At 51.6% G+C, this 25,338-nt stretch overlaps 1 protein-coding gene across 2 annotated transcripts in view; it reads left to right on the top strand.

Annotated features, from left to right (window-relative positions):
- The window catches only part of ZBTB7C (zinc finger and BTB domain containing 7C), a 353,805-nt gene that overhangs the window by 193,222 nt on the left and 135,245 nt on the right, over window positions 1-25,338 (top strand). For both annotated transcript variants that reach the window (XM_023241972.2, XM_023241973.2), the window contains one exon: window positions 4,680-4,741. The gene's annotated coding sequence lies outside the window, so the exon portion shown is untranslated. The remainder of the gene's footprint in view (window positions 1-4,679; window positions 4,742-25,338) is intronic.

Raw genomic sequence — 25,338 nt, 5'->3', positions numbered from 1 at the left:
CACGCATGCTTGCTGAGGGGCTGTGGTGGGGGCTAAGCCGGACACAGCCTGAGCCTACCTTCCCACCATTTCGGGTGGGTGTATGCGGGCTCCAGGCTGGTGCCCTGGGGACCTGGGTTCTGGTTCTTGTCTTATCTCTGACATGATTTAAGATGAGTTATTTGCCCTCTCTGGGCTTGGGTTCCCTGGCTGTAAATACAGGGATTTATAGGGCTCCTCCAAGCACAAGACATCATTTACAAAAAGCCAATAGAGAACTTCAGAAGAACAATAACCAATGTATGTCACATGCTGATTGTAAGGGCATTGGCAGCCCAGAAGACAAGGATTAGTGCAGACTAAAAAAAAAAAAAAAAAAAAAATTCTTGAATTTGCATCAGCTCTCAAGGCAGCGTCTCTGCAGCCCTTCTGACGAAAGGACGGGTCTTTATCAACGAGCAGAAAGGCCGTGAGAGGTCAAGGCCATGTCTGCAGTAGGCTCTGACCTGGACCCAGCCAAGGTTTGCCCCCCTGGGGTGTCCAGGGCCAACATGGCCTGACATCCACAGGCATCGGTTCACTCTGGGCATAAACTCCCACTGTCCCTAAACCATGCCGTCCTCTGGTCGGTCCCTTCTGGATGGTGTCATGCAGGCTAAACATATACGACACTCGCAGGCAATGCAGGAACCGTTGGGAAAGGCCTCTGGGTCCAAGGACTTGGTTTGAACACTGCTAGAACTTGCTAGATGAATGCTCTGAGAAAGTTACTCAGCTGTGTCCCCATCTTCCTGACTTTCAACCATCCTGCAAAGAGTTTGCATGCAAGAAACGTACCTTTTCATGTCTACCTCCCCAACAGGTAGCCAAGACCCTGGGACACAGCAGGCGCCCAATACATGAATTAAGTCTCTCCTACCTGCCTGCCAAGCGAGTGGGAAAATACCCTTTTAATCAGGACCGCATCGCACCAATATTAGTTAATATTAACTAGTACCGGTGCTAATGTTACTATTACTATTAGGTTGTGGATCACACAGTTGTGATTCAGACCTGGTCTTATTGCTACTAAAAGTCGTGAGTGATCTGGAGGCAGGAGCATGGGCAGCCGTGGGCCTCCCACCGTCCGGTGTCTGTCAGAACTTGGGGCAGAGAGAAGAGGGGACTCGGAGAAAGGGAGGGATGTGGGACTGCGTGGTCTGGTCAAGGGCCAACCGTCTCTCTCCATGACAGCAGGCTGGAACCTGACCCCTCTGCTCCTTGAATGCTCCTTCCTTCCCGCCTCTGGGAGAACCAATAGCAGCTGCCCGCAGAGGCCTGGCCCTTGACAGACAGTGCCAGCCGGTCATGGAGCCAAGGGCCGGCCGGGGAGATGGAACCTGGATGCTACACTTTGGCCCATCTCCAGCCCTTCCTGGAGATTTGAGAAAACAAGTCATGAGTCCAGAATGTTCCTTGATGATCTAACGAGAGCGAGACAGCCAGGTTGTGGGTTTGAGAGCCTCCAGGCCAGGGTCCGGGAAGGCCTCCGAAATCACTGGGCACAGACTCGCACCTTTGCTACCCAGAGGTGCAATAGTGTCCAACGGCTGGTAGGATGGGTGGGGTTGGGGGTGGGGCGTAACGGTCAGCTTGGAGAGTTGCTAACTTCGCACGTTTCCTCGTATCGTAATGTCACTTTATTTTCAGTTGGAGGGAGCTTAGTGACCACTCCTTCCTTCTGCAGATGAGAAGGTGCAGGTTCAGAGAAAGGCAGAGGCTCATCCAGAGCTCCGTGGGCCTCCTCTTGTCTCACAAGCCTGCATTCGCCCCACCCCTTTTTAACCTGTAACAATACAACGCTGTTTTTTGAGGTTTTAAAAGCACCTTCCAAGAAAAAGCTCAGGACGCTGAAGAAAAAAAAAAAAATGATGCACGCTATTTATTCACTTCCGCTTGGAGAAGCTGTTAGTTCTAATGACCTTTCCAAATTAATAAAATCTGTAAATGCTCAATTGTTCATTGCACACACCGAGTCGCACCTCTAAATGACTGAAGGCATCTGCGTGCCTGCCTGGAATACGCAGCTCCAGGGCTCGGCAGCCCACAGACGTGCTTTCCACCCCGGGCAGGGGGGCTGTGGTCAGATTCCCTGGGAGGGGAAGCAGGGTGGCTGTCCCTTTGAGAGCCTTGAGGGAGGAATGGTCTGTGGTGTGCTCAGCCCTGAGCCACGGTCCATGGCAGGCGAAAAAGATGAGCGACAGTCCCTGTCCGGGGGTCCTGCCGGGGATGCACCGGGAGAAGCAAGACTTCCAGACGTGAGAGTAAGGTAGTACCCAACTAAGCAAATGCTTGACTGCAGGCTGCGGCACTCAGAGAAAGCACAATGGGGAGCATCTGGAGGGCTCCATGAAGGAGGCAGAGCTTGCTGTGAGCCCCCCAGAAAGAGTCGGAGCAGGTCAGGTGGACAGCATGGGAGGGGCTTTCTAGGCAGGGAGCTGAGACGCGGCAAAGGGTAACAGTGACAGTGTCATCAGAGCTGGATGGAGGAGGAAGCAGGCAGGGGACACGATGGGTGGGACCGGTTGGGAGGAAGGAGGCCACGTTCTGGAGGGTGATGGTGTTTGGACCTCACGAGGTGGACGCAAGATAATCCTGTTACGCGATGCTCAGCCGCCTCCATCTGACACGGTGCTGCGCCAACGCCACGCTTAACAAGCCGGGGGGTTCCCTGGCCCAGAGCCACACTGTCCAGTTGGTCCCTGAGTCCCGGTGGCAGTCTCTCCCTGTCTGAGCTTATGGATGACACAGGCCACTCTTGACTTCCAAGGGGAAGATGGACGGAAGTCTTGTAGACCGTGTATGTTGTACTACTATTTCAGGGGAATTTCTAAAAATCGCGATAAAATAATACACTACCAAATTTACCTTGTTAACCATTTTTAAGTGTACAGTTTAGGGGCATTAAGTATATCGGTGTTGCCGTGCGGCCATCACCAGCATCCGTCTCCAGAACGGTTTCATCTTCCCAAACTGAGACTCTGTCCCCACTAAACACTGACTCCCCATCGCCACCTCCCCACAGCCCTTAGTGATCTCGATTCTCCTCCTGTCTCTGTGATATCAGTACAAGTGGAATCCTACAGTATTTGTCTTTTTTTTTTTTTACGTATATTTCTTTCTTCTGAGGGGGCGGAGGGGCAGAGAGAGAGAGTCCCAAGCAGGCTCCACACCACCAGTGCAGAGCCCTAGGCGGGTCCCGAACTCACAAGCCTGGAGATCGTGATCTGAGCCAAAGTCGGAAGCTTAACCGACTGAGCCCCCCGGGCGCCCCCAGTATTTGTCGTTTTGGCTTCAAGGTTCATCCATGTTGTAGCACCTGCCAGAATTGCCCTCCTTTTTAGGGCTGAATAATGTTCCGCTGTGTGCACAGACCGCGTTTTGCTTATCCGTTCATCTGTCCACTGACTCTTGGGTTGTTTTCATCTCTTGCCCGTTGTGAATCACGCTACTACACCCGTGGGTGTGCAAATATCTGTTTAAGTCCCTCGCAGGAGGATTTTGAGCTTTTTTTTTTTTTTTTTTTTTTAAAGTGGCTTTCAAACAGTTGGGGCTGATCCGCAGGCCCTCGCTGCTATGGCTGCCTTCTCCTGCCGTGCTAAGGCTCTTGTGCCTTGAGCAGAGCTCTTTGTCACACTGTGCCAGGGACCCAGGCTCAAGGCTGGACTCTGGCACGCACGGCCGTCCCCACACCACGCTAAGCCGCTTCAGTGTGCCTGTTAGCCAGCTTCAAGCCTCTTGGCCTTCACTTCTTACCCCGAAACACATCAGCCGTGCTGAGGTTGCAAGGGCTTTGTGCTCTCGCTTGGTAAGTTCTCTGTCCCGCCTTCTGAAATGTATTTAGCCACGATCGTAAAAGCCAAGGGACATCACTCATGCACGGTTCTCCCTTCTTGTCCTATGTCGTCCTCTCACCTTCTCCCTCCAAAAACTCGCGTGTGCTGCTGATGCACTAAAGGGCATCCTGTCTTGAAGCATCACTATCTCTGGGCATTAATTGCCTCTACAGATCCCAAACTCACTTAAAGCACATTAAAGCGGTGACACACTCAGGCAGAAAGGCAGGAGAATTCACAGTTCAGGTTGGCATTGTCATTAACTCAAGTCTTTGGTGTCAACTCCCTCCCGCACCGAACGTCCCGCCTGGCCTTACGGTCAACCTCCGCAATGCATTTTCTGGCCTTTGTTGGTTTGTGTCAGCTCTTGAACATTATTTAAATGTAGTTTGGGGCCCATGCATGCAATTACCATTGTGTTATTATTCAGAGCCAGATTGTTAAGATTCAGGCAGCTGTACAAGGAGATGCCCTGTGCTGTGAGGTCCAATTTAGGAGGGCCTTCCGAGCCGGCGCACGGGGTTGCTAGGCAACCCCATGCTACAGAAGAGGAGGCCTCACTCTGGAGTGGGAAGAAGCCCGGCGCCTTCAGGGAATTGGAGGCAGTGGTCAATCTGAGACTGGCATGGCGCCGTGGAGGGGGAGGGAGGCGTGTGGGGAGCCAGGGGCGCGCACCCAGCTAGCACGCGGTGCTCCTGGGAGGGGAGCGTGCTGTTGGGAGTAAGAAGGAGAGAAGGTGCAGCAGCCCGAGGTCGGCCAGGAAACCGCCAAAGGCTACCAGAGCAGATGCTAATATGCTTCTCCATCCCTTTCTTCTCTTTGCAGGAAATGAGCAGGTTTGCAGAGAAACTGCTGGCCTGAAATTTAAGACGAAGGCATCATTGCCTGTGAGTATGAATTTTGCTTTCTTAGGTCTGTGGTTTGACAGTGTTCCTGGGAGTAGGCGGGTTTCCCTGTTTGGGGAAGGGGTCATGACCTTGATGGAGTCGGCTTTTGGTTCTTCTGGAAGGTGTGTCCGGCTGGGCGGGGCTGGACTCAGGAATGCAAGGCTGCCAGCGGAAGGTGGATGGTTGGAACCCAGGCTCTGCCCTCCCACTGGCTCAGGAAAGAGTGACTCCCTTGCGGTTGATTAGTATTTGGGGAGAGAGCGGGACTCCGGGAGGGTAAGGAAGGCGTGCATTTTTTTCGCCCTGGAGCCACAAACAGTTTGTACAATTCTGAATTTGTTGCCAGGTTGACCCTATTTAGAACTGTACGTTCTCGTATAGGCCGTTGAACAGTGTGTTGAACTAAGAGCAATCATACAGCCCAATGTTTTACTCAAGCTGAGAATATTATTAATCGCCAGGTGCCTGGCAAGAAATAGCCAGAGAGATAGAAAGAGAAGCAGTGGCCTAGGCTCTGTTTTGGAGGTGCCTTCAGTCCAGGGTGGGAGGAGAGGAAACCGGGCATGTGAGGGTATTAAAGACCTTTACGGTCAAGCACACAGTCCAGTGTGGCACATACACCACGGCCAGAAGTGCTGGTGACAGGAATGGTTAGGGCACACTTCCTGGGGACAGAGGGACTTGAACTGGGCTGATGGAGGAGGGAAGCCGGTCGGGGTGTGGGGGCAGGAACAGGTGCCAGGATGGGAACACCCAAAGGCCTATGGGGAGGATGTCATAGACATCCTGAAGGGGTCCTAGATAGTCAGAAGGGGGATGGGGGTGGGGAGAAAATGCCGGTGACATTGGGTAGGACCAAGTGGTAAAGGGCCAGAAGTGGCTTCGTGAACGGTCCATGTGCAAAAAAAAAAAATCAGGGTGGAGTAAGGTATCCTTCATTTATGTAAATAAAATCGAGTTTCTGCCAGTTTGTCTGTGACCCATATGAAAGTGGCCACATGGAGTTTTCACCGAACTTGAAGTTGTATCTGAGATCAATACAGACCCTGGATCAATGATAGGAAATTCACATTGGGGATCCTCCCTAGATGTCAGAGAGAGAGAGAGAGGATAGAGAGAGGGGGCCCTCTCCAGACAGCTGCAGCTGACCACCACCTGAGACCCGTGTGATCCATGAGGAGGTGCCCTGAGCTCCAGGTGGACAGTCACCAGGACAGGGCTCCCAATGTCCACTTGATTTTCTCTGGAGCTGCTTCTCACATAGGGAGCTCTAGGTACGATGCCCAAGATGAGAGGAAGCTCAGATTTACTTATTTGGCAGATTTACTTATTTACTTATTTGGCTCAGATTTTACTTATTTGATTACTTGTTCCAAGCAAGCAGGGGAAGCTAGCATGTTCTCAGTCTCACGAATAAGAACCAACACGTATATAATTTTCCCAGTTTGCGGCACACTTGACAATATAGCCTCAGATGAGCTTCGCAGAGGCTCTGTAGATAGTGCCATTTTGCAGATAAGGAAACTGAGGCTGGGAATAAATATTTTGCTTGAGTTCTTTAGCCAAGAAGTGATCGAGCTGACGATTATGCTGACTTTCTGGGGCACATAACTGCGGATCTGATTGGGGGATAGGCTCCTGAGTCGGCCCCTGCCTCCTGCTCAGCCATCCTGGAGAAGAGTATTTGTGTGGTCCCGCAGGATTCTGGTGGTGGGAACTCTCTGCTCTGGCTGGTCAGCATTTTGCTGTGCTGGCTTTCATGGGCTGTGCAGTGTCGACTGGTGATCTTTCGGCCGGGCAGGAAGGCAGCCTGCCTCAAAGAGGCAGGCTCCTGTGTGTTTCTACCACCAGGGACAACCCACTGGAAAGATACTAGAGGGTTCCATTTTGAGCTGCGGTTTGGCTGATTTAGGCTGGGTTGCCTAGAAGCAGAGCTTGAGGCAGGGATTCAGGTGCATGCGATGTACCAAGGGAGAGCTTTTAGGGACTACTTGTCGGTGGGGGGGGGCGGGATGTGCCAGGGCTAGTCTTTCCTTGGCTTGACCCATGTGGATTTCCGCGGTGTCTGGCCTGGCAGCAAGGGGCAGGCCTCAAGTAACCCCTCATTCACCACTGGCCACTCCTGGGAAACGGTGCTGCTGGTGTGACCTCCAAGGCATGCCCTTGACCAAGAGCCAGGGTCGGGAGAACACCACAGTTGAAAGCAGCTGGGAAGTGGGCGTCCCAGCGAGAAAAGGGAGTCCGAGGGGGGCCATTGGTTGCACCTAACTCTCGTGTCTGTGAGCATCACTACCGTGAAGACAGCCAAATGTGGCTTTTACCTGATTCGGCCGCAATTTCCACTGTCGTAAATTTGCATTTTAAGAGTGTCGGTATTAAAATAGCAATCGTAAGTATCAAAGCCTGTGTTCAATGAAACATGGATGCGCTTTTCGAAACTGTCCTTTTACTCTTAATAGGTCATACGGTCCCATGACTGAATTCAAAAATACCAAAAGGTGTCCTGTGACAAGTCTCCTCCCCGCTTCTGTCCCCAAGCTGCCTGGATCCTCTCCTGGCGACAAAACCAACATTACCAGGGTTTTTGTGTTACTTGCCAAGGACAGTCTAGGCACCGCAGCAATGGTGTGGCTTAGATTTCAAAGTTTTGGTGGGCCTGGTGCAGTCCAGTAAGAGACCACTCAAGAGCCAGCAGCTGGGGCTCTTCCTTCTGAAGGAATTGAGCTAAAATGTGCCTCGTATTTGGAGAGAGAGAGTAATCCACCAAGTCAGCCCCCCAGGGGAACGTTCAAAACGCATGTAAACTTTCCAAACGTTTCCAAAGTTTTTACAGTTACTATAGAAACAATTGATGTCTGAGTTACAAATTATTATTACTTCCTCCTTAAGGCAAATCACCTCTAAAGAATTTGAGATGCTGTGTTACAGCCCTCGAAATGCGCAAATATTTAGAATAATTAAAAATTGCACCAAATTCACTAGTTCAAATTATTCCCGACTCATTGCACTGATTGCCTACCATCGTTTGCATATCGTTTGCTGACTTCCTGAAACGTGTATTGTCGCCATAATGGGTTTAGATGCATCGTAGCATCAGCACCTTGTGAATTTTCACTGTGGTTTCCTTTCATAAAGTGACTGCTGCGGTTTGGAGGTACTTTCTCAACATAGCGATGGAGTAGGACCGAGGCCGGTGAGCTCCCTGTCATGGAAGGTGTGGGAAGAGTCGCTGGGCCATCTGTCTACAAAGTTGCACAGGAAATCTTCCCTACGTGATGGGCAGGTTTAGGCTACTCACGTCCTGTCATTGCTAAGTGCATGGTCTCTGGAACTTCGTTATCATTATTGCCTTGAAATCCAGGCCATCCTACTCACACTACCTGCTCATCTTCCAAATTTTGGTTTCACAGGTGCTGTCTCATGCCTATAAATGGCCAAGCAGAACTGACTCTGTAATCTCAGAGGTCTGGCGTGTGTGTGTGTGTGTGTGTGTGTGCGCGCGCGCGCACGTGTTTCTTGCCAACGGGCTCACTCCCTTGAGTTCTCCGTCATGTTCACGCTCTCGGAGGTTGCCCGAAAATCCTCTAACTTGTGCATGACCAGTTTGAGCCCCGAGACAGATTTTGGTGGCATCCCCACGAGGCAACGGAAAAAAAAAAAAAATCTCATTTCCGTCCGAGAAATAGAATCATTATCTTGATTGAAATAATCTCTTTCCCCAACCTGCAGCCAGATAAAGCATCAAATTGGTGGAGTTTCCTTATCACTGCACAGAATTTGCAGGACGCAGAATAATGGCCTGTCAGCTGCCGCTGGTGGGGTGGGTTCCGCGAGGCAGAGCCCCCCCGCTCTTGGCCTGATTTGGATCATACGGTGTCTGGTGGAGTGTAATATCATTCCATTAACGACAAATTTTTATTATATTAGGGTGAGAAGCAGTGTAGAGTCTGGGACACCATGAGGAAGAAGTGCATTAGTGCTATTCCTATGGTGATTGTCGTTCATCAGACAACATCTAACCTCTGTGGGCACTTGGAAACGGGACTAAAAGCTGTAGATGTTTGTATACTTTTAGGACGTGAGTGTTCTGGAACCTTGTGCCCGCGAGGCCCGATCTTCCCAGGACTGCAGTCAGGGTATGGGCTTGAGAAGGAGGGCCGTTTTGGGTGCAGAGCCAGAGGTCAGTAAACCAGCGTCTTTGGGGAAGGAAACAGAAAAGGCGGCGGGTAGAGAGGCGGTGGGAGGTGGGGGGAGGTTCAGGGCGGCAGTCTGCTCGGTGTTCAGAGTTCCATGGGGGCGTCAGGAGAAGGAGGTGAGACGATGTTTGTACCAAGTCCGGGATAGTGGCTGTACCCTCAATCCTGCGGGTCCCCCATCCACCGTGGGGGGAGGCGCTGCTGTGTCCCCAGCGTGTGTGAGTGCTTACTCTGTGGTGGGCGTGTTCTAATCGTTTTACAGGCATCAATTCACTTAATCCTCACAATAATCAAATGCATTAAAAATTTGCATTATCTGTTTTTTGTTTGTTTTTATTTTTGTTTTTGTTTTTGCAAGTGAGAAGGAAAAGAGAGGTTAAGTAACTTGCCCCAGGTTACACGGCCAGTAAAGGGGGTGGAGCTGGGATTTGAAATCCAGCAGTCTAGTGGGAGCTCTTGCGAACTTAAACTAAACTATATCGGGACTAGATAATGCCGTTCAAACGCCTGGGGCTTTCCCCACACCTTGAACTGTAATCCCATGATAGAAACATCTTTGTAATGTTCTTTTTTTTTTTAACATTTACTTGTTTTTGAAAGACAGACAGATCACAGCGGGAGAGGGGCAGAGAGAGAGAGAGGGGGACAGAGAATCCGAAGCAGGCTCCAGGCTCTGAGCTGGCAGCACAGAGCCCGATGCGGGGCTCGAACCCGCAAACCGTGAGATCATGACCTGAGCCGAAGTCGGATGCCTAACCGACTGAGCCACCCAGGCGCCCCATCTTTGTAATGTTCTAAAAGGCACAGTGGTGGTTCCTGCGGTGGAGGTAGGAGGTTGAATGATTTCCTAGCCCAGGTTCTTGATCTTGGGCTCCTGGTAGCTCTGATTTTCTCTTCACATGGGATCCCTCACAGCTGTGCCCCTCTGAATGCAGGCCGCAGAGGACCCCCATTTACCCGCCTCCGTCTAGCCTTTCCGCCATCTTCCTACAGAACCCTCCTCCAGTGAAGGGCTGTGCTGTCCACCAAGACTTCCCCAGAGAAGGAACCCGGCCCCCCCACACCTGCTTCCCAGCCCTCTCTCTCCCGGGCACAACCTAAGTGACATAAAAGCCCCTATCTTCCGAATCTTGTTTTCAATAGGAGTGCTGGCCTGTCAGCAAGCATGCCTGATTACCATGGTAATCACCACCCGAATGGAGTGATTTTATAATACGTTTCCATCAGAAATATGAACAGGTGCACAGGAGAAATCAACATTTACCAACAAGATAGGTCTTGGGAGATTAATCGTGAATTTAGGATTGCTCAAGGAAACAAAAGAAAGAAGAAATACCTTCACTTGCGGTCAAGGTCCTTCCAGCCTTACCTCTGACCATTTTTTGCCCTGCCTCCCTCCCACCTGCCCTGCTCACATTCCTCCTTGCCTTCCCTCTACTCTCTCCTTTCCAGTGCTTAGCCATCTGTCAAATACCACCTCCTCCAGGAAGCCCTCCTTGCTCCACTTAGCCTCCAGGAAGTTCTGCCAAGGCTACTAGACACAGAAGCTGCTTAGCCAACCTCTATCAGCTGGGAGCACTTGTCCCACCCACAGTCCTCAAGGCCAGTGAACACCACCCCCCCACCCCACCCCAGCGAGCTAAGAACCTCACTGTCTTCCTAGGGGCCTGATTAAAAATGTCATCATGACACTTCTGGGTAACTCTAGAGCTCAGAGTACCAAAAGCCAAATTTGTTTGTTCCTGCTGAAGAAATAGAATTCGTTTGCATTGTGGTATTCCTTCCAGAAATGAAGGCAGCAGCGGGGATCCAAGAAAACATACACAGCAGTTTTGATTTCTAAGCCTTAGGGTCCCTGAGTCATCACCCCTTCACCCCCTTCCGAACCAGTTCTGGCTCTGGATATGGGAAACTGGGCTCCTGGGACCAAGAGGGGCCTCCCCCCTCCGCTCCAGGCCACCCTGGGCTCCTTGGCGGTGGGGGGCGTTCCAGCGCAGGGAGGGGGTGCGTGGAAGAGGCAGCCTGGCCGCGACACAAAGGGCTGCAAGGGTCTCAGGCACAGACAGGCATGTCTGGGTGTCTCCGTCCCTGTGTGCGCGGGAGTCCGAGGGGCTTGACGGAGGCTTCCGCAGGAAAGGCCTTCTTCTTCACTTTCAAGTAGGACAATACATCAGAGAAGCTGCCAGACCCGCTCTGAGGACGCAAGAGGCATTAGCTAATATTTTGATTTTAGAAGGATGAATAATAAAGAGCCCCTCGCGTGTCTCTCGGAACTAATTCTGAATAACGTGTTCTGCCACGTGTTCCTCTGGTTGAATCAGATTCCTGAAGAGTCGATAACAAAAGGTTTAAACCAGGGGAAAAAAGGCATCTCTCCACCAACTTTTCTCTCTTTTAATTCTCTTCTTGTAATGCTTCTCAGTTAACAGTAACTTACGAAAAGATGAAATGAAGTCGTAACAGGCAGCGATGAGCCCCGGGAGGAGGCCTGAAGTGGCAGGCACTCGCTTTTGTTCTGCTGTGTGAATGGCTTCGAGGTGGGTCCCCTCACTAAGCTTGGTAATAGGGGGCCTCCCAGGCAGACAAATACCAAACACACGGATGGGAGAGGGCACCGCCCCCTCCCCACCCCCACCCAGGTGTCTCCCTGCAGCGGGGCCCAGCAGGGAGCAGGGAGCGCCCTCAATGCTGGCGATTTGGAGACAGTTGAGTCCCCAGGCCAGTGCAGGGTAGCGAATCCACAGGACCCGGTGCAGGATCCCCAACACCGGGGCGCATTCACCCCCTAGGGCTGAAGGGGAAAGGAGAGGAAGGATGCTGAGGGCAGAGACAGCGAGGGTGCTCTGCAGGGGGCCACCCTACCTGGGCTGTGCCCTGAGGTGCCCCCGAAGACAGGGAGACAAGGCATTCAACACCTGACCTCCCTCCCTCCGTCCTCCTCCCAGGGCCCCACTGGCCTCCAACAGAAAAGAGAGCAGAGAGAAAGGAGCCCATTGCTGTGGTCTGTAGCGGTCAGTGGAGAGGGTAGAGAGTGGGCCAGGAGGGGCACATGGGGACAGGGGCACAGTGAGCCCTCTCTAAATGACAGATCAGGGGTAGAGAGGGAGGCCCAGCATCCTTGTGAGGACAGGCCTGCTCTGAAGGCCAATTTCAGGTCCTTCAAGAAAGCCCCCAGTGCAAAGAAACATGCCCCCTCCCCGGCCTATTCTCCAGGGATCACGATTCTTTTTACCAGAACAATACTGTCACAAAGAGTTCCCAAGGCCAAGGCAGGACAGGGGGCCGCCTGCCCAGAGAGGAGTTCTGCCAGGTGGCGGCCGCCCGAGGCTAGCCCTAGACCGTTTGCTCGTCCTGGGTCCACAGTCCTCCTGGAGGGCACCCGTGGCTCTCGGCACTGGAGGCGGCTCTCAGCTCTGCACCCTGCCAGGATTTCTGCTGATGAGAAATGAGACCAGTGAAGCCGCAGCTCACACTGATGGGCCATAGAGCTAAGCGCTCGCCAGCGTAATCTGTTTCAGTTGTCCACTAGCCCTCGAGGTGGGTATCTCCCTGCAGAGGAGGATCAGACACAGGGAGGAAAGTCACTTGCTCAAGGCCACATTTCCCAGATGGCTGGATTTCAGATCTGCCTCCTGGCCTGGCTGCCTGCCAGGGGTCCCCTGGCCAAGGAGAGTCTGCACCTGCAGAGAAGGGAATGTCGTTCAAAAGTTGGAACATTTTTTTTTAAAATTGTTTTATTTGGAAGTAATTTCAAATTACCGAAAACTGCCCCAAATAAAAATAATACAAAGACGGCTTTTAGATCCTTCTATTCTAGACACATCTGTTAAAATTTTACCCCACTTCCTTTATCATGTGTGCTCTATCATACATGCACACACACACACACACACACACACACACACGTACTTACACATTTTGTCTGAACCATTGGAGAACATTTTTACAGCCTTTCTTTGTCTTTTATGACATTGACATTTTTGAAGGACACAATGCCCCCTTCTTATTTTCAATAAAATGGTCCCCATTTGGGGTGTGTGCAATGTTTTGTTGTGGTGAGATCCAGATTATGCAGCCTTGGCCAGAATCCTTCCGAGGCAACCGTGGGCTCTTCTTACGCAGTCACATCCACGGGCGCTCCTGGCCCTCACTGGTGACGTTAATTTTATTTTATTTTATTTTTCAACGTTTATTTATTTTTGGGACAGAGAGAGACAGAGCATGAACGGGGGAGGGGCAGAGAGAGAGGGAGACACAGAATCGGAAACAGGCCCCAGGCTCCAAGCCATCAGCCCAGAGCCCGACGTGGGGCTCGAACTCACGGACCGCGAGATCGTGACCTGGCTGAAGTCGACGCTTGACCGACTGCGCCACCCAGGCGCCCCAAGGTGACGTTAATTTTAATCTCCAGGTCAAAGTATTACCTGTTTTCCCCCTACATGATCATTATCTTCGTTCTCCCTTGGAACTAGTAAGCAGTCGGTGGGGAGACGTTTTAGAGAAGCAAATACCCTGCTTCTCATCAGTTTCTCCCAGGGGGGGCCTCCATTGATGCCTCTTGCCTGATCCAATCCTTAACACGATGGTTGCAAAATGGTGGTTTTCCAAAAAAAAAAAAAAAAAAATGGTGGTTTTCCAGCTCCAGCACAACCTCCATAGTGTGTAGTGTAGAAAGCCCTTGGCATTCTACAGTAGCACGATGTATTTGGTCAGTATATATTTACCATCATAAGCAGTAAAACGTATCTATCTGTGTGGACCGACGAGTTCCTTTTTTTCCCAGTGGTTTATTGTTTCTCACTGCGCTCAATTCTTTTGGTGCATAAATTGCCCCAGACTTCACTAGTGGGAGCCTCTACAAACTGACTCCCATGATATTTGGATATGCCACCATCCCGATTCTGGAGCACTTTCTTACTTTCTGGGATAACAAGAGGTTCCAGGCTCCCCAGGTACCTATCCCCGAACAAGCCTTGCAACCAGTCATTTCTCCGAGGTGCCTGTTCCCTTTTAGTGGGAGTGGTATTAGAGACCAAAGTCTGGGCCCTGGGTGTGCCCACTGCCTCTGGGTATCTTTGCTCCTTAGCCCTTTCAGGGGACAGAAGTAGGAAATAGGAGAATGTTTATACACATATACATACACATATTTTCCACATGTTCCACACATACGTATACATGTATGGACGTATGCACAGAAACATGCATATACATTTACATATTCGTATGCTACTCATCCGTGTCCACACCAGTACCTCCAATCCCAATCCACCTCTTCAGGGCTGCTTCTTGCCTCTCCCCATTCCATACTTATGTATCCTTCGCCCACAGTGAAAACCCCAAAGCCATCAACACATTCAGTCATCTACTTAATCCTATATCGCATCCAAAGTAATGTCAGGATTGCTTCACCACTGCAATCAACAAACCTTCCCTTCCTTCTCCCTGCTTTGTTCATAAATAGTTTGGAGTAGTCCTTTCTTTCTTTCCTTGCCCTTCAGTGTGGTAAGAGTATTTATTTGAAATACAGTTAGGTTTATTTTTTTTTTCCAGTGTGTTTTCAGCTTTAGGCATTTTTTCCCCTTCCTATTCTTATTTATTTAAATTAAGAAAAAAATTTTCAATGTTTATTTACGTTTGAGAGACAGAGACAGAGTGTGAGCGGAGGAGGGGCAGAGAGAGAGGAAGACAGATTCCGAAGCAGGCTCCAGGTGCTGAGCTGTCAGCACAGAGCCCGAAGCAGGGCTCGAACTCACTAACTGCGAGATTATGACCTGAGCCAAAGTCGGACAGATGCTCAACCGACTGAGCCACCCAGGCGCCCCTTACTGGTTTAAATTTTTAACAATAGGTAGAACGTTAACATACTTGCAAAAGTCAGAACGACACAACCTATACTAAGAGATGTGTCACTCTCCTGTATTCCTTCAGCCCCATTCCCCGCCCTCTGCATTAACCAACTTAATTCTTTTGTGCTTACAGTTCTATGGCTTTTTGTAAAGATAAGCACATTTTTATATATGTTTTTTAATTTTCCCTTCTTTATTTACCCAGAAGACACCGTATCAGACCGTATCATTTACGCTTTTTTTATACTTTGCTTTACGTGTTCAATATTGTCTCCTGGAAGATACTCCATGCCAGTTCATTGAGGTCCTTCCACATTTTTTTTTATAGCTGGCACAGTACTCCGTGTGTGTGTGTGTGTGTGTGTGTGTGTGCGCGCACGCGTGCGCCATGGTTTATGCACCTGCTCTCCTCTGGATGGCTGTTTAGGTGGTTTCCTGTGGTTTACAATTCCAAATAATGTGTGTGTGTTTCAATGCTCGGGAGTGTATCCTCCAGGCAAATTTCTAGGAGTGAGATTACTGGGAAGAGTAAATATGCATGTAGTTTTGTTAAGTGTTTCCAGGTACCCCTCCATGCAGTTGTACTGTTTTGATTTCTGACCTGTTTCCTCCCAATCTTGCCAATAGAAGGTCGTGTCAATTTTGGACATTTTGCCGGTCTCATGAGTATGAGATGGCACCTTGGTGTAGGTAGTTTGAATTTGCAATTCTTTTATCATGAGTGAAGTTGAACATTCTTTCATAGGTTTAAGGATAATTTTTATATTCCTTCTGTGAATTATCCATTCTTTTGTTCTTTTTTCTATTGTCTACTTTTCTATTGGGTTTTGCTTCTTTGTTTCTTAATTTTTAAGAGTTTACACACACGCGCGCGTGCGCACACATGCCTAAGCCCCTGATGCGGGGCTCGAACTCATGAACTCAGGAGATTATGACTTGGGCCGAAATCAAGATGCTTAACCCACTGAGCCACCCAGGCACCCCTAAATTGTTTTTATTTTTATATAGTCAGATGCATCAGTCTTTTCTGTAATTGCCTCTGGATATTCAGTCATACTTAGAAAGCCCTTTTTACATCGAGGTTATAGAAGAATTCACCCATGGGCAAGCACAGTTTTTAGTGGCTACATAATATTTCATTGAGAAGAAAAATCATTATTTTTATGTCGATGCTAAGAGGAGAATCGGGGCCCTAGGCACATGCAGCAGAGAGCAGATAAGTGCAGAGGGGAGCACGTTGGAGGGTTGGAGGTGTGAAAGCCCTGTGCCCCGTTGGTTTCAGGATGGGGACAGAGGAAAAGTGGTCTCTGCCCTGGAGTGAGAGAGGCTCAGGCAAGGAATCAAATCTGAACCCCCCCCCCCAAAGGCTAAGGGAACTCCAAAGAAGAAACAGGTCCTTTGGGAGGGAAGACACAGCGAGTGTGGGGCAAGTGCAGCTTGTAGGGCAAAATTTAAGGAGGCCTCATGCTCAGGGCTGGGCCAGTGGAGCCCTGGCACTTGGGAATGAGGACCTCCTTAAATTTTGCTCCTTGGGCACCTCACTGGCCTCCCCCAGGTCTTGGCCCTTCTTTGGGGAGAAGCAGGACCTGAAGGGACTTCAGGAACCAGAATGAATGGGGTAGGAGCTGCCCCAAGTGAGCTAACAGGGAGTGGCGAGGTGTGGGATTTCATCCTGGAGTGGGTAGGAAACCACTTCAGGACTTTAAGAAATTGAAGAAACTCTGTCAGATTGGGGGAAAATGGGGATGATAACCATCTCTTCCCAGAGTCGATGTCAAGACTGAATAAGATAATAAACATAAATATTTTCCTTGGGCAGAGGGCCTGGCATGGAGTGGAAGTTCAGCGAACAATAGTTTCCTGTACTGCAGGGTGGGGGTGGGGTCCTGCTGATTCTCCCCATCAGGTCTCAAGTCCAGTGCCCTCGACACAGTGGGACTGTTCAAATCACAAGGTAGGCGTAGAAATTCTAACAAAACTTGAAGCAAACTATCTGTCCGCTCACCTGGTTTTAGAGGAAGATGCCATTTTTCAAGGACTAAGACAGGGGCAGCTCCAAGGCGCCCATTTTACAGAAATGGAAACTGAGGCCCAGGGAAGGTGTCGCAGAGTGTTAATGGCTTACAGTGAGTTACTGTTTGTGCTCGCGGGCGTCCTCCCAAGAGAGATGTGGGCTCTCGCTCCCACCCAGCGCTCTGTCCGCACTCCCAGAAAACCATGTGCCTGTGGGCCTCTGATAGAACCTTTCCAACGGCCTCCTGAGCCAAGTGCTCCCTCCTGAACCGTGCTGACCCGGAAGGGAAAAAGCCCAAAACCAGGAGGAGGCAGCAGACAGGAGGCAGGGAGAGCAGCAAGCCCCACTGCCCTCTGGATCCAGCCCCAGGCCAGGCGCTTGGGGGACGGGCCGCCAAACCTGTCCCTTCCCTCCTCTTCCAGGATCAGCTGCGGGCCCAGCGAGGCCATTCCTGAGGCCCAGTGTGGCAGGCCAATCAAGTGTGTGGGAAAAATAATAAGTCTGTGGCCCTGTGGCTGGAACTCGTCCTTCAGAGCTCGCTTATCTGCCTCCCCGCTCTGGGGTCCTGATGATTGAGGCCAGGAGGTTGGCTGAATCTCCCAGACCACACTTAGGAGGGAGGGCACGCCAAGGCCGGCTCTCTGCTCCCTTCTCTCACCAGCAGGGCCCCCCCTCCAGCCTCCTCTGCGCTGAAGTTCTGGCGGAGAGATCCGAAAGGTCCCCCGAGCAGAGTCCCAGAGAGCTACCAGCCCTTCCCCCTCCCCCAAGGCCTGCCCTGCCAGGCTCCAGATGACTTAGGTCATGACATTTAAATGCTGGGAAGCCCCCATCTCACACCCATCCTCCCCCCAGGGGCCTCCTGAAAATCCATCTTTTTTTTTTTTTTTTAATTTATTTGTAATTTTTTTTTTTAACGTTTACTTACTGTGGAGAGAGAGGGAGAGAGAGTGAGAGCGTGAAGAAGGGAGGGGCAGAGAGAGACTCAGAATCCGAATCAGGCTCCAGGCTCCGAGCTGTCGGCACAGGGCCACACGCGGGGCTCGAACTCACGAGCCGTGAGATCATGACCTGAGCCGAAGTCGGAAGCTTAACCGACGGAGCCACCCAGGTGCCCCTGAAAAATCCATCTTTAGTTTTTAATTTTTTTAAGTTTATTTATTTATTATTTTGAGAGAGAGAGAGAGAGAGAGAGAGAGAGAGAGAGAGAGAGAGAGAGCACGCAGGAAAGGCAGAGGGAGGGAGAGAGAATCACAAGCAGGCTCCGCACTGCCAGTTCAGAGCCCAACATGGGGCTTGAACCGTGAGATCATGACTTGAGCTGAAACCAAGAGTCCAATGCTTAACAGACTGAGCTACCCAGGTGCCCTGAAAATCTATCTTTAAAGCTTCTTCAGCCTCTGTCCATCACTCCAAGCCCATGTGGCCTTTATGGCCCAACTCAGAGCCGCCTCTTCCCAGATTCCTTTCTCAAACATCAGAATGAACTCTCTACCCGCCCCCTTCACCCCCCACCCCCCACCCCGCGCCTGTGGCCCGCACAGGTGGGGCTTCAGCTGCTTGGGCAGGCCTTGCCTTGTTGGTCTTCAAAGGTAGCTGTGAACGGGACTGTCTGCCCCTTTCAGTATGGACGACCTGAGAGCTGGAACTGCTTCTCCTTCAGCTCTGAATGCTCCCCGAATGCGGAGCCGTAGTGTCACAGACAGGGGATGGGCAATCAGTGCCCGGCTGCCGAAATGCAAAGGGAAAAACCACAGTGGTTAGTTAGGGACAGGAGGTAAGCTTGAACTCTGGCCAGACACTTGCTGAGTGTCCCGGGGGAAGCCCCTTGACCTCTCTGGGCCTCAGTTTTCTCATCTGTTAAACGGAATGATCATATCTGCCTTGCAAGGCCCTTGCACCAATAAAGTAGGCCACAGGCACAGCCCGGACCCTGATGCCCAGAAGGCACATGTCCGTTCATTTACAGACACTTAGTATGTGCCTTTGTGCCAGGCTGTAGGGCATCCAGAGGACAGCAAGCTAAGGCCCGAGTGCAACACTGCCCGATGATGCTGAGAGGCCAGCCCGTCCGGGTCGTGCAGGCGCTGGTGCCATAGTGACGGATGAGGCGTCCCTGCCTGCCACGTGCTAGCGGTCTTTCCCATCGCGGGGGGGCTGTGGGTTTTCCAGATCCTTTCCAACTGTACAGCTACGGAGATCCACTCCCAGAGTTTAGTGATGGATGATTTCTGGAATATTCCTCGCTGAGTAGAAGGCCTGGCTTAGGTGGACAAAGTAAGGGCTGAGGGGGAGGGGGAATTCAAAAGGAGCTGCGCTGGCTTCCCCATCTCAAAGAGCTCTTGCTGTGTCACATCCACTGCTGTCCAGGAGGCGTCGAGATGGCCTCAGTCCCTCCTGTGGGGGAGCTGGGTTTCGGCCAGCCTAGGGAAGAAGCCACGAGACTGCTTAGTCCTGCTTTAAGAGCCAGGCCTGGGAGCTCTATCGGCCAGGAGTCCACAGGCACCAGCAAGGCTGGGGGAGAGCAAGTGAGACTCTAAGCTGTCTTCAGTGGCTGCCAAGGGACCTTCTGGGCCCAGGGACCTGCCAACCCCGGTGTGTAATGCCCACTTCCAGTTGGGTGGTTGACAAGTGCCAGTTGAGTGTGGGCTGTGTGCAGAGCCCAGGGTCCACTCCCTGTGGGGTCAGGAAGTGAAGAGTTCCTGCCTGATGGGGCAGTGAGCTGTCCTCCAGCGGGAGAGCACCATGCCCCCCGTGACCTGCTGGGGCGAGGGGCAACCACAGCAAGCCCCAGAGGCCGCGCAAAAGTGTGACTTCCATCATCTGTCACGTCCGTGCGGAGAGGACGGGCATAAAGGATGGGGTGAACCCAGGGAGGGTGGGTTCACTTAGGGCAGGCACCTGCGTACCCCGGCTCGAAGTTTTCCACAGATGTGTAGGAGGCTCTCGCAGGCACTTGCTTCCTTTGTTGAGGTGTTAATGGGTCTTCTACTCCTCCTGGCCATCTCTGAATGTCTGAGGACCAGGAGGAGCGCCAGCCCCATCCCCCTAATCCCGGAGCCCAGCCACACAAACCAGACCATATCTGAAAATGCGCGTCTCTGGAGCTGTCCCTAGTGTGGGGGAGCGCTTCTCTTTATTCTAGATGTGTCTCCTCCTCCCCTCAACCCCACATTTCTCCAGGTGGATGGACCTCAGGACCCCAGCTCTCATCTCAGCCTGCCTATTCTTCTCTGGAGAGGCCACCAGGCCCACCGGGAGCTGTGGTGAATGAGTCCCCATCCATCTGACACGGGCTCAGGGGTCCCCTGATCAATAGGAAAGTGAGGTGCTAGTTAGCCGGGCGGGGAGGATCGGTACCACTTCAGCACCTGAAGGCGCACGGTGCCTCTGGACCACTCCTCACTGGTGGTGCAGTGGAAGACAGCTAAGCACTGAGGAACCCCATCGCTCAAGGGGCAGGCCGTGAGAACACCCTTGGTGGCTGACCTGAACATTCACGGGTGTTGCTGGGGGAAGGTTGTCTTTGAGATGAGCACAGTTCAAATGGGGCTTTCAACGAATAGCTAACGGAATGACATTTCATTGCCGCCTTCATTCCCTGCACCTCACCTTCCTCTTGTCTGACCTGTGCTTGTTCTTCCACTCCACCCCCATGCACCCATCCGACCAGCAGCCCTTGTGGCACAGACAGACCCCCAAGGAGACGGCGCAGGAGCCCAGGAACAGCTGTCACACTCACCGGGGGCTTCTGAGGGTCTTTGCTCAGCCACTTCTTTTTTTTTTTAACGTTTTTATTTATTTTGGGGACAGAGAGAGACAGAGCATGAGCGGGGGAGGGGCAGAGAGAGAGGGAGACACAGAATCGGAAACAGGCTCCAGGCTCCGAGCCATCAGCCCAGAGCCTGACGCGGGGCTCGAACTCCCGGACCGCGAGATCGTGACCTGGCCGAAGTCGGACACTTAACCGACTGCGCCACCCAGGCGCCCCGCTGCTCAGCCACTTCTTTTCCAGGCTTTCCGATTCCACAGCTGGGAAGCAGACCCACTAAAACTTCTCTGTTTCCAGTCTTCCAGAGTGAAGAAGGTGGGTAGAGAACAGTGCAAGAAACATTCTGGAGCCGCTCAGGGAAGGGGGAAGGTGTCCAAAGCCATTTCTAATGCTTGACGCAAAAGACACAGAACCAATCAATACCATTCTTTAGTGCAACTTCCACTAAAACATTAACTAGAAAACTGTCCCAGACAGGGATGATGATTTGCCCGAGGTCTCATTGGACAGATGACTAGATCTCATGTTTTAGCTCTTTAGTCTAAGGTCCTACCTGGAAGTTCAAAAGCCACCATGACAGAACCCTGGCATTGGTCCAGCACTCTCTGGCCTCCGGAGCCCCTGCCTCCTCCAGAGACAGGGTGTCTGCCCCCTCATCTCATCATATGCACTTAACAGTTGGGCTGTTGTTGTTGTTGTTGTTTGTAGGGTTTTTTGTTTTTGTTTTGTGTGGTTTTTTGTTCTGTTTTGTTTTTTGTTTGTGTTTGTTTTGAGGTAGAGAGAGAGCACTAATGGGGAAGAAGGTCACAGGGAGAGAGAAAGAGAGAAAATCTTGAGCTGGAGCCTGATGCCGGGCTTGATCCCATGACCCTGGGATCATGACCTGAGCCGAAATCAAGAGTTGACCACTCAACCGACTGAGCTACCCAGGCACCCCTAACGGTTGGTTTTCATGTTTTAAAAAAATTATTAGTGAGATTGAGCAGTGAGCAGTGTAATTTTAACGAGCATTTATACTTCATGGTATTTTCTTTTTTTTTTTTTATAAATTTATAGGAACTGTTTATACTGTAGACGTAAATATATGTCTGTTACATACAACACAGTTACTTTCTCCCAGTCTCTTGACTTCCAACTTGGATTGTGGCATCTCTATGACATAAAAGTTTTTAACTTTTATTTAATCATATTCATCTCCCCCCCCCCTTTTTTTTCCCCCCTTATGGCTTTGGGTTTTGTGTCCCGCTTAGGAATACCTGCCTGTTGACCATGTATTTGTCAAAAACACAAATTTGCCACAGCTTCACGATCTGAAAGCTTCGGTACAGAGATACAGGAAAGTTGTCTTGGAAGGGAGCAAACATTTTGCAAGGGCCTCTTTGCAAGGAGCCTCTGACCTGGGAAAGCTGTTGGCCCGCCCAGCACTCGTCCTGAACGCCTCACACAGCATCCCAGGTTTTGTGCTAGGCTCTGCCCTTTGCTCCCCGCAGGTCGAGGTTTGGCTGCTAAGCTCAGTGAATCAAATATTGACTGTGCCCTCAGAGTATGTTTTCTTGGTCACCAAGGCCAATTCAAGGCACAGGGACCTGTTGTTTTTTTTTTCCTTTTTGTAACCCTGTCCTCCTCCCCTTCCCCTTCCTCACTGTCTGAAAGGAATCCGAAGATCCTACTAACACTGATTGATGGGGGGGGCGGGCACCTTTGTCTGTTGCTGCTTTTATGGGAAACTTTTCACAGAGCCGAGTTCAGAAAATTGTCTTTTCAAACATACCATTCGGTGTAATTTTGTAAGATCTGCAGTAGTTGCCCTAGAATCTTCTCCAAGAAACCTTGAAATCCAGTGGCTGTGTGTTACGAAAGAAGCAAGAAGGCTGGGGTAACCAGAAAAGCACTATTAATCCTGTTGGGGCTCATCTTGACTAATTCATTGTTTCTGGCAAGAGCGGAGAAAGATTGCTTTGAAAAGCTTCTTGGAAGGACCCCGGATCTATTGGCATGCACGCGCTACACACACACACACACACACACACACACACACACACACAGCCTAGCAATGCAGAGGTCTGTATTTAACATTTCCAAGTAGGTAACTCAAGAATTAGGTCTGTGCTGAGTCTTGCTGCCTTTGGGGTCCCCATATCATAGTGCCAAATGCTTTCAGGATTTTTTTGTGTGTGTGTGTGGCAGGGCTGAGTCACAGTCACCTCCAAAGAGAGAGGCAAACATGGAAGCCTCAGTCAGGGAGCAGCTGGTAGGGAGAAGGAGCTGGGCCAAAGGCTCAGAATAGCCAGTTATGCTGCCAAAGGGTGAAAAGGGCAGAGGAAATGGGTAGGCTGGGGCCCCGTGGGAGGGGCAGCCCGGACAGGGAGGGGAAGCGAGGGTGGGTAGGTGGCTGTGGCCTGGAGATCTCTTGTCCATGAGAAGTTTTCAAAGTGGAGATTCAGGAGTGGGCGGGAAGCCTCTGAGGGTGGGGGAAGGGTCAGGACTTTGCCTCTGGCCAAGGAGGGACCGGACACAGAGCTACCTCCAGATGGCCATTGTGCAGAGAGAGCAGACACAGATCATTCTGCTGGAAGGGTGGAATGGGGTTTAGCAGGCCAGGGAGAGGCAGGGCCTGCTGAGGCATCTCCTTGCTCAGCATACAGGAGGTGCCCCATGAGTGTCAGTGTCCTCGCTGGCTGAGCCCCAAAGGCTTTGCTCCAGGTGGACAACAGCTTCCAGGGCCACTTTAGCAAAACCATCACCAAGTATTTATTGAGCACTTACTGGGTGCTGAGTACTGGACCGGGCTCTGCAGAAAAGACAAGTGACGTGTAACAAGCAAACATGGCGAGTACCACCAAATCGGAGCCCTTGGCAGCCTCTCCCAATCCGATAGCCAGCTAGAATCCCAGAAGCTCAGGAACTGAAAGACATCTTTCAGAGATCAGTAGGTTGGATCGTCTCCAGGGCTTGGATTTCACTCTGTCATGCCTGCCAACCTCTGAGTGAACATTGAAGGTACCGGGAGCTCATTGCCTACCGAGGCCCCCCCCCACCCCCGTTTCATCGTTGGGCCGCACTGCGCAGTAGGAGGGTGGTGAGCCGGGAGAGCACCAACTGAGAGTCAGGGGCTCCGGGCCCAGCTCCCCCACTGGATCTTGGAAAGCCACTTAGTGCCTTGGCCTCCTGGTCTCCCTCTCCGGAGTCGACAGCACAGCCCCCGCCCCGTCTGCCTTGCAGGGCTGTGGCAACAGAACCTTACACTCCAGGCTGTGGTCAACCGTTCACAGAGAGCTTTACCTGCCCAACTGGCCTCGCTGGGCCGCAGTGGGGAGCACTGGAGTTAAACGAGCATGTGGGTGCTTCTTTAGCCTCTGCTCTCTTTGTACCAACTTGCTCTTAATGTCATCTGCACAGAGCCCTGCAAAGAAGCCTTTGTTAGGCCATTTGTCTGCATTTTGTAGGTGAGTTAACCCAGGCTCAGAGAAGTTAAGTGACGTGTCCAAGGACACACATCCAGCCTGTGATGGTGGAGCCGAGACAAAAGTCTCCGGGGAATCCAGCCCTAGGCTTCCCACCCCAATACGTACCTGTCTCAAGGGAGATCAAGACTCAAATACCAACCGTAAGACCTGTCCACTGTACTGGCTCACTCAGCAGGTGCCACTGCTTTAAACCCTTCCCCCACAACAATGGGGGGAATACCCCAGCTACCCTTTATCGAGTGCCTGCCACGTGCCTGGCCCATGACCTCCCGTGTCCTCAGCAGCCCGTCCCAGAAGCACCCACTAAACAAAGTGGGCGATGCCTATTGTGAGTCCAAGAGAATTCCTAACGTGGCTCCCAGAAAGCGAGAGATGCCCTGGAGGTTGCTTGTTTCATCTTTTAAAAGCAATGCGAGTGTTTCGTTCTTCTCCGTAGTCACCTCTAGTTTTTAACCTAAAAGGAATGCATTTTGCACAAACAGTTCAGTAAAACTGAGCACCAGAAAGATCTGCCGCCTCGCATGTTGTGCCTTTGCGTCCCTTCTGCCGCACACCCCGGGTTGTAAGCCACAGACACGCATTCCGTCTCATCTTCGTGACCATCCCACGCGGTGGGTGTTTTCAGGTCCGCTTGACGGATAAAGATCTGAGGAGCAGAGTGGTTGAGCAGGGCGCCCTAGGTCAGCTAGAAGGAAAAGGGCAGCCCCGGGACTCAGGTGCAGAACCCTCTCCGTTGTGTGACAGGCAGTGCCCGCCACCCCCGCAGCGTGGTAGATCCCATGATGTAGACTCAAAAGACCCTAGTGGAGGTGGGGAGGAAGGCTTCCTGAAAGAGCTGGGGACCTGAGTTAGGGGCCGGAGCCGGGGCACTGGCGGAGGGAATACACAAGGCTGTACGAGCAACACCTCGGGATAGGAAGGAAGTTGCCTGGCTGGAATCACAGGGAAGGGCAGACGGCGGGAGGAGAGGAGGAGGTGGATGAAGAGTCCGTGGGCCCAGAATGGGGGTGAGGGGCTCTGAACATTGGTCGGGCCACCCTGTTTCTCCTCGGGGATGCAATGCCCAACGTGTTCCTCCAAGCCCTGTCGCTGGCCACCTGTGACAACACAGCCCCCATGTGCCGGAGGCACTGGGGTCCCCTCTTTTCCTCCTCTTCCTGCGAGGACTCCTCTCTCTTTTCCCCTAATATGCTGCTTCAGCGGCCCTCTGCAGGAGGCCCCTTGCCTTCAGGAACCAGGGACACTGAACCCCCCACAGGACTGGCTTTCCCCATGATGGCATCCAAGCCCCCATGCTGGAATTCA

Source organism: Felis catus, chromosome D3 (assembly GCF_018350175.1).
Source record: "Felis catus isolate Fca126 chromosome D3, F.catus_Fca126_mat1.0, whole genome shotgun sequence".
Lineage (NCBI taxonomy): Eukaryota > Metazoa > Chordata > Mammalia > Carnivora > Felidae > Felis > Felis catus.
The sequence above is the reverse complement of the archived record's forward strand: the minus strand, read 5'-3'. Positions and strand labels throughout refer to the sequence as shown.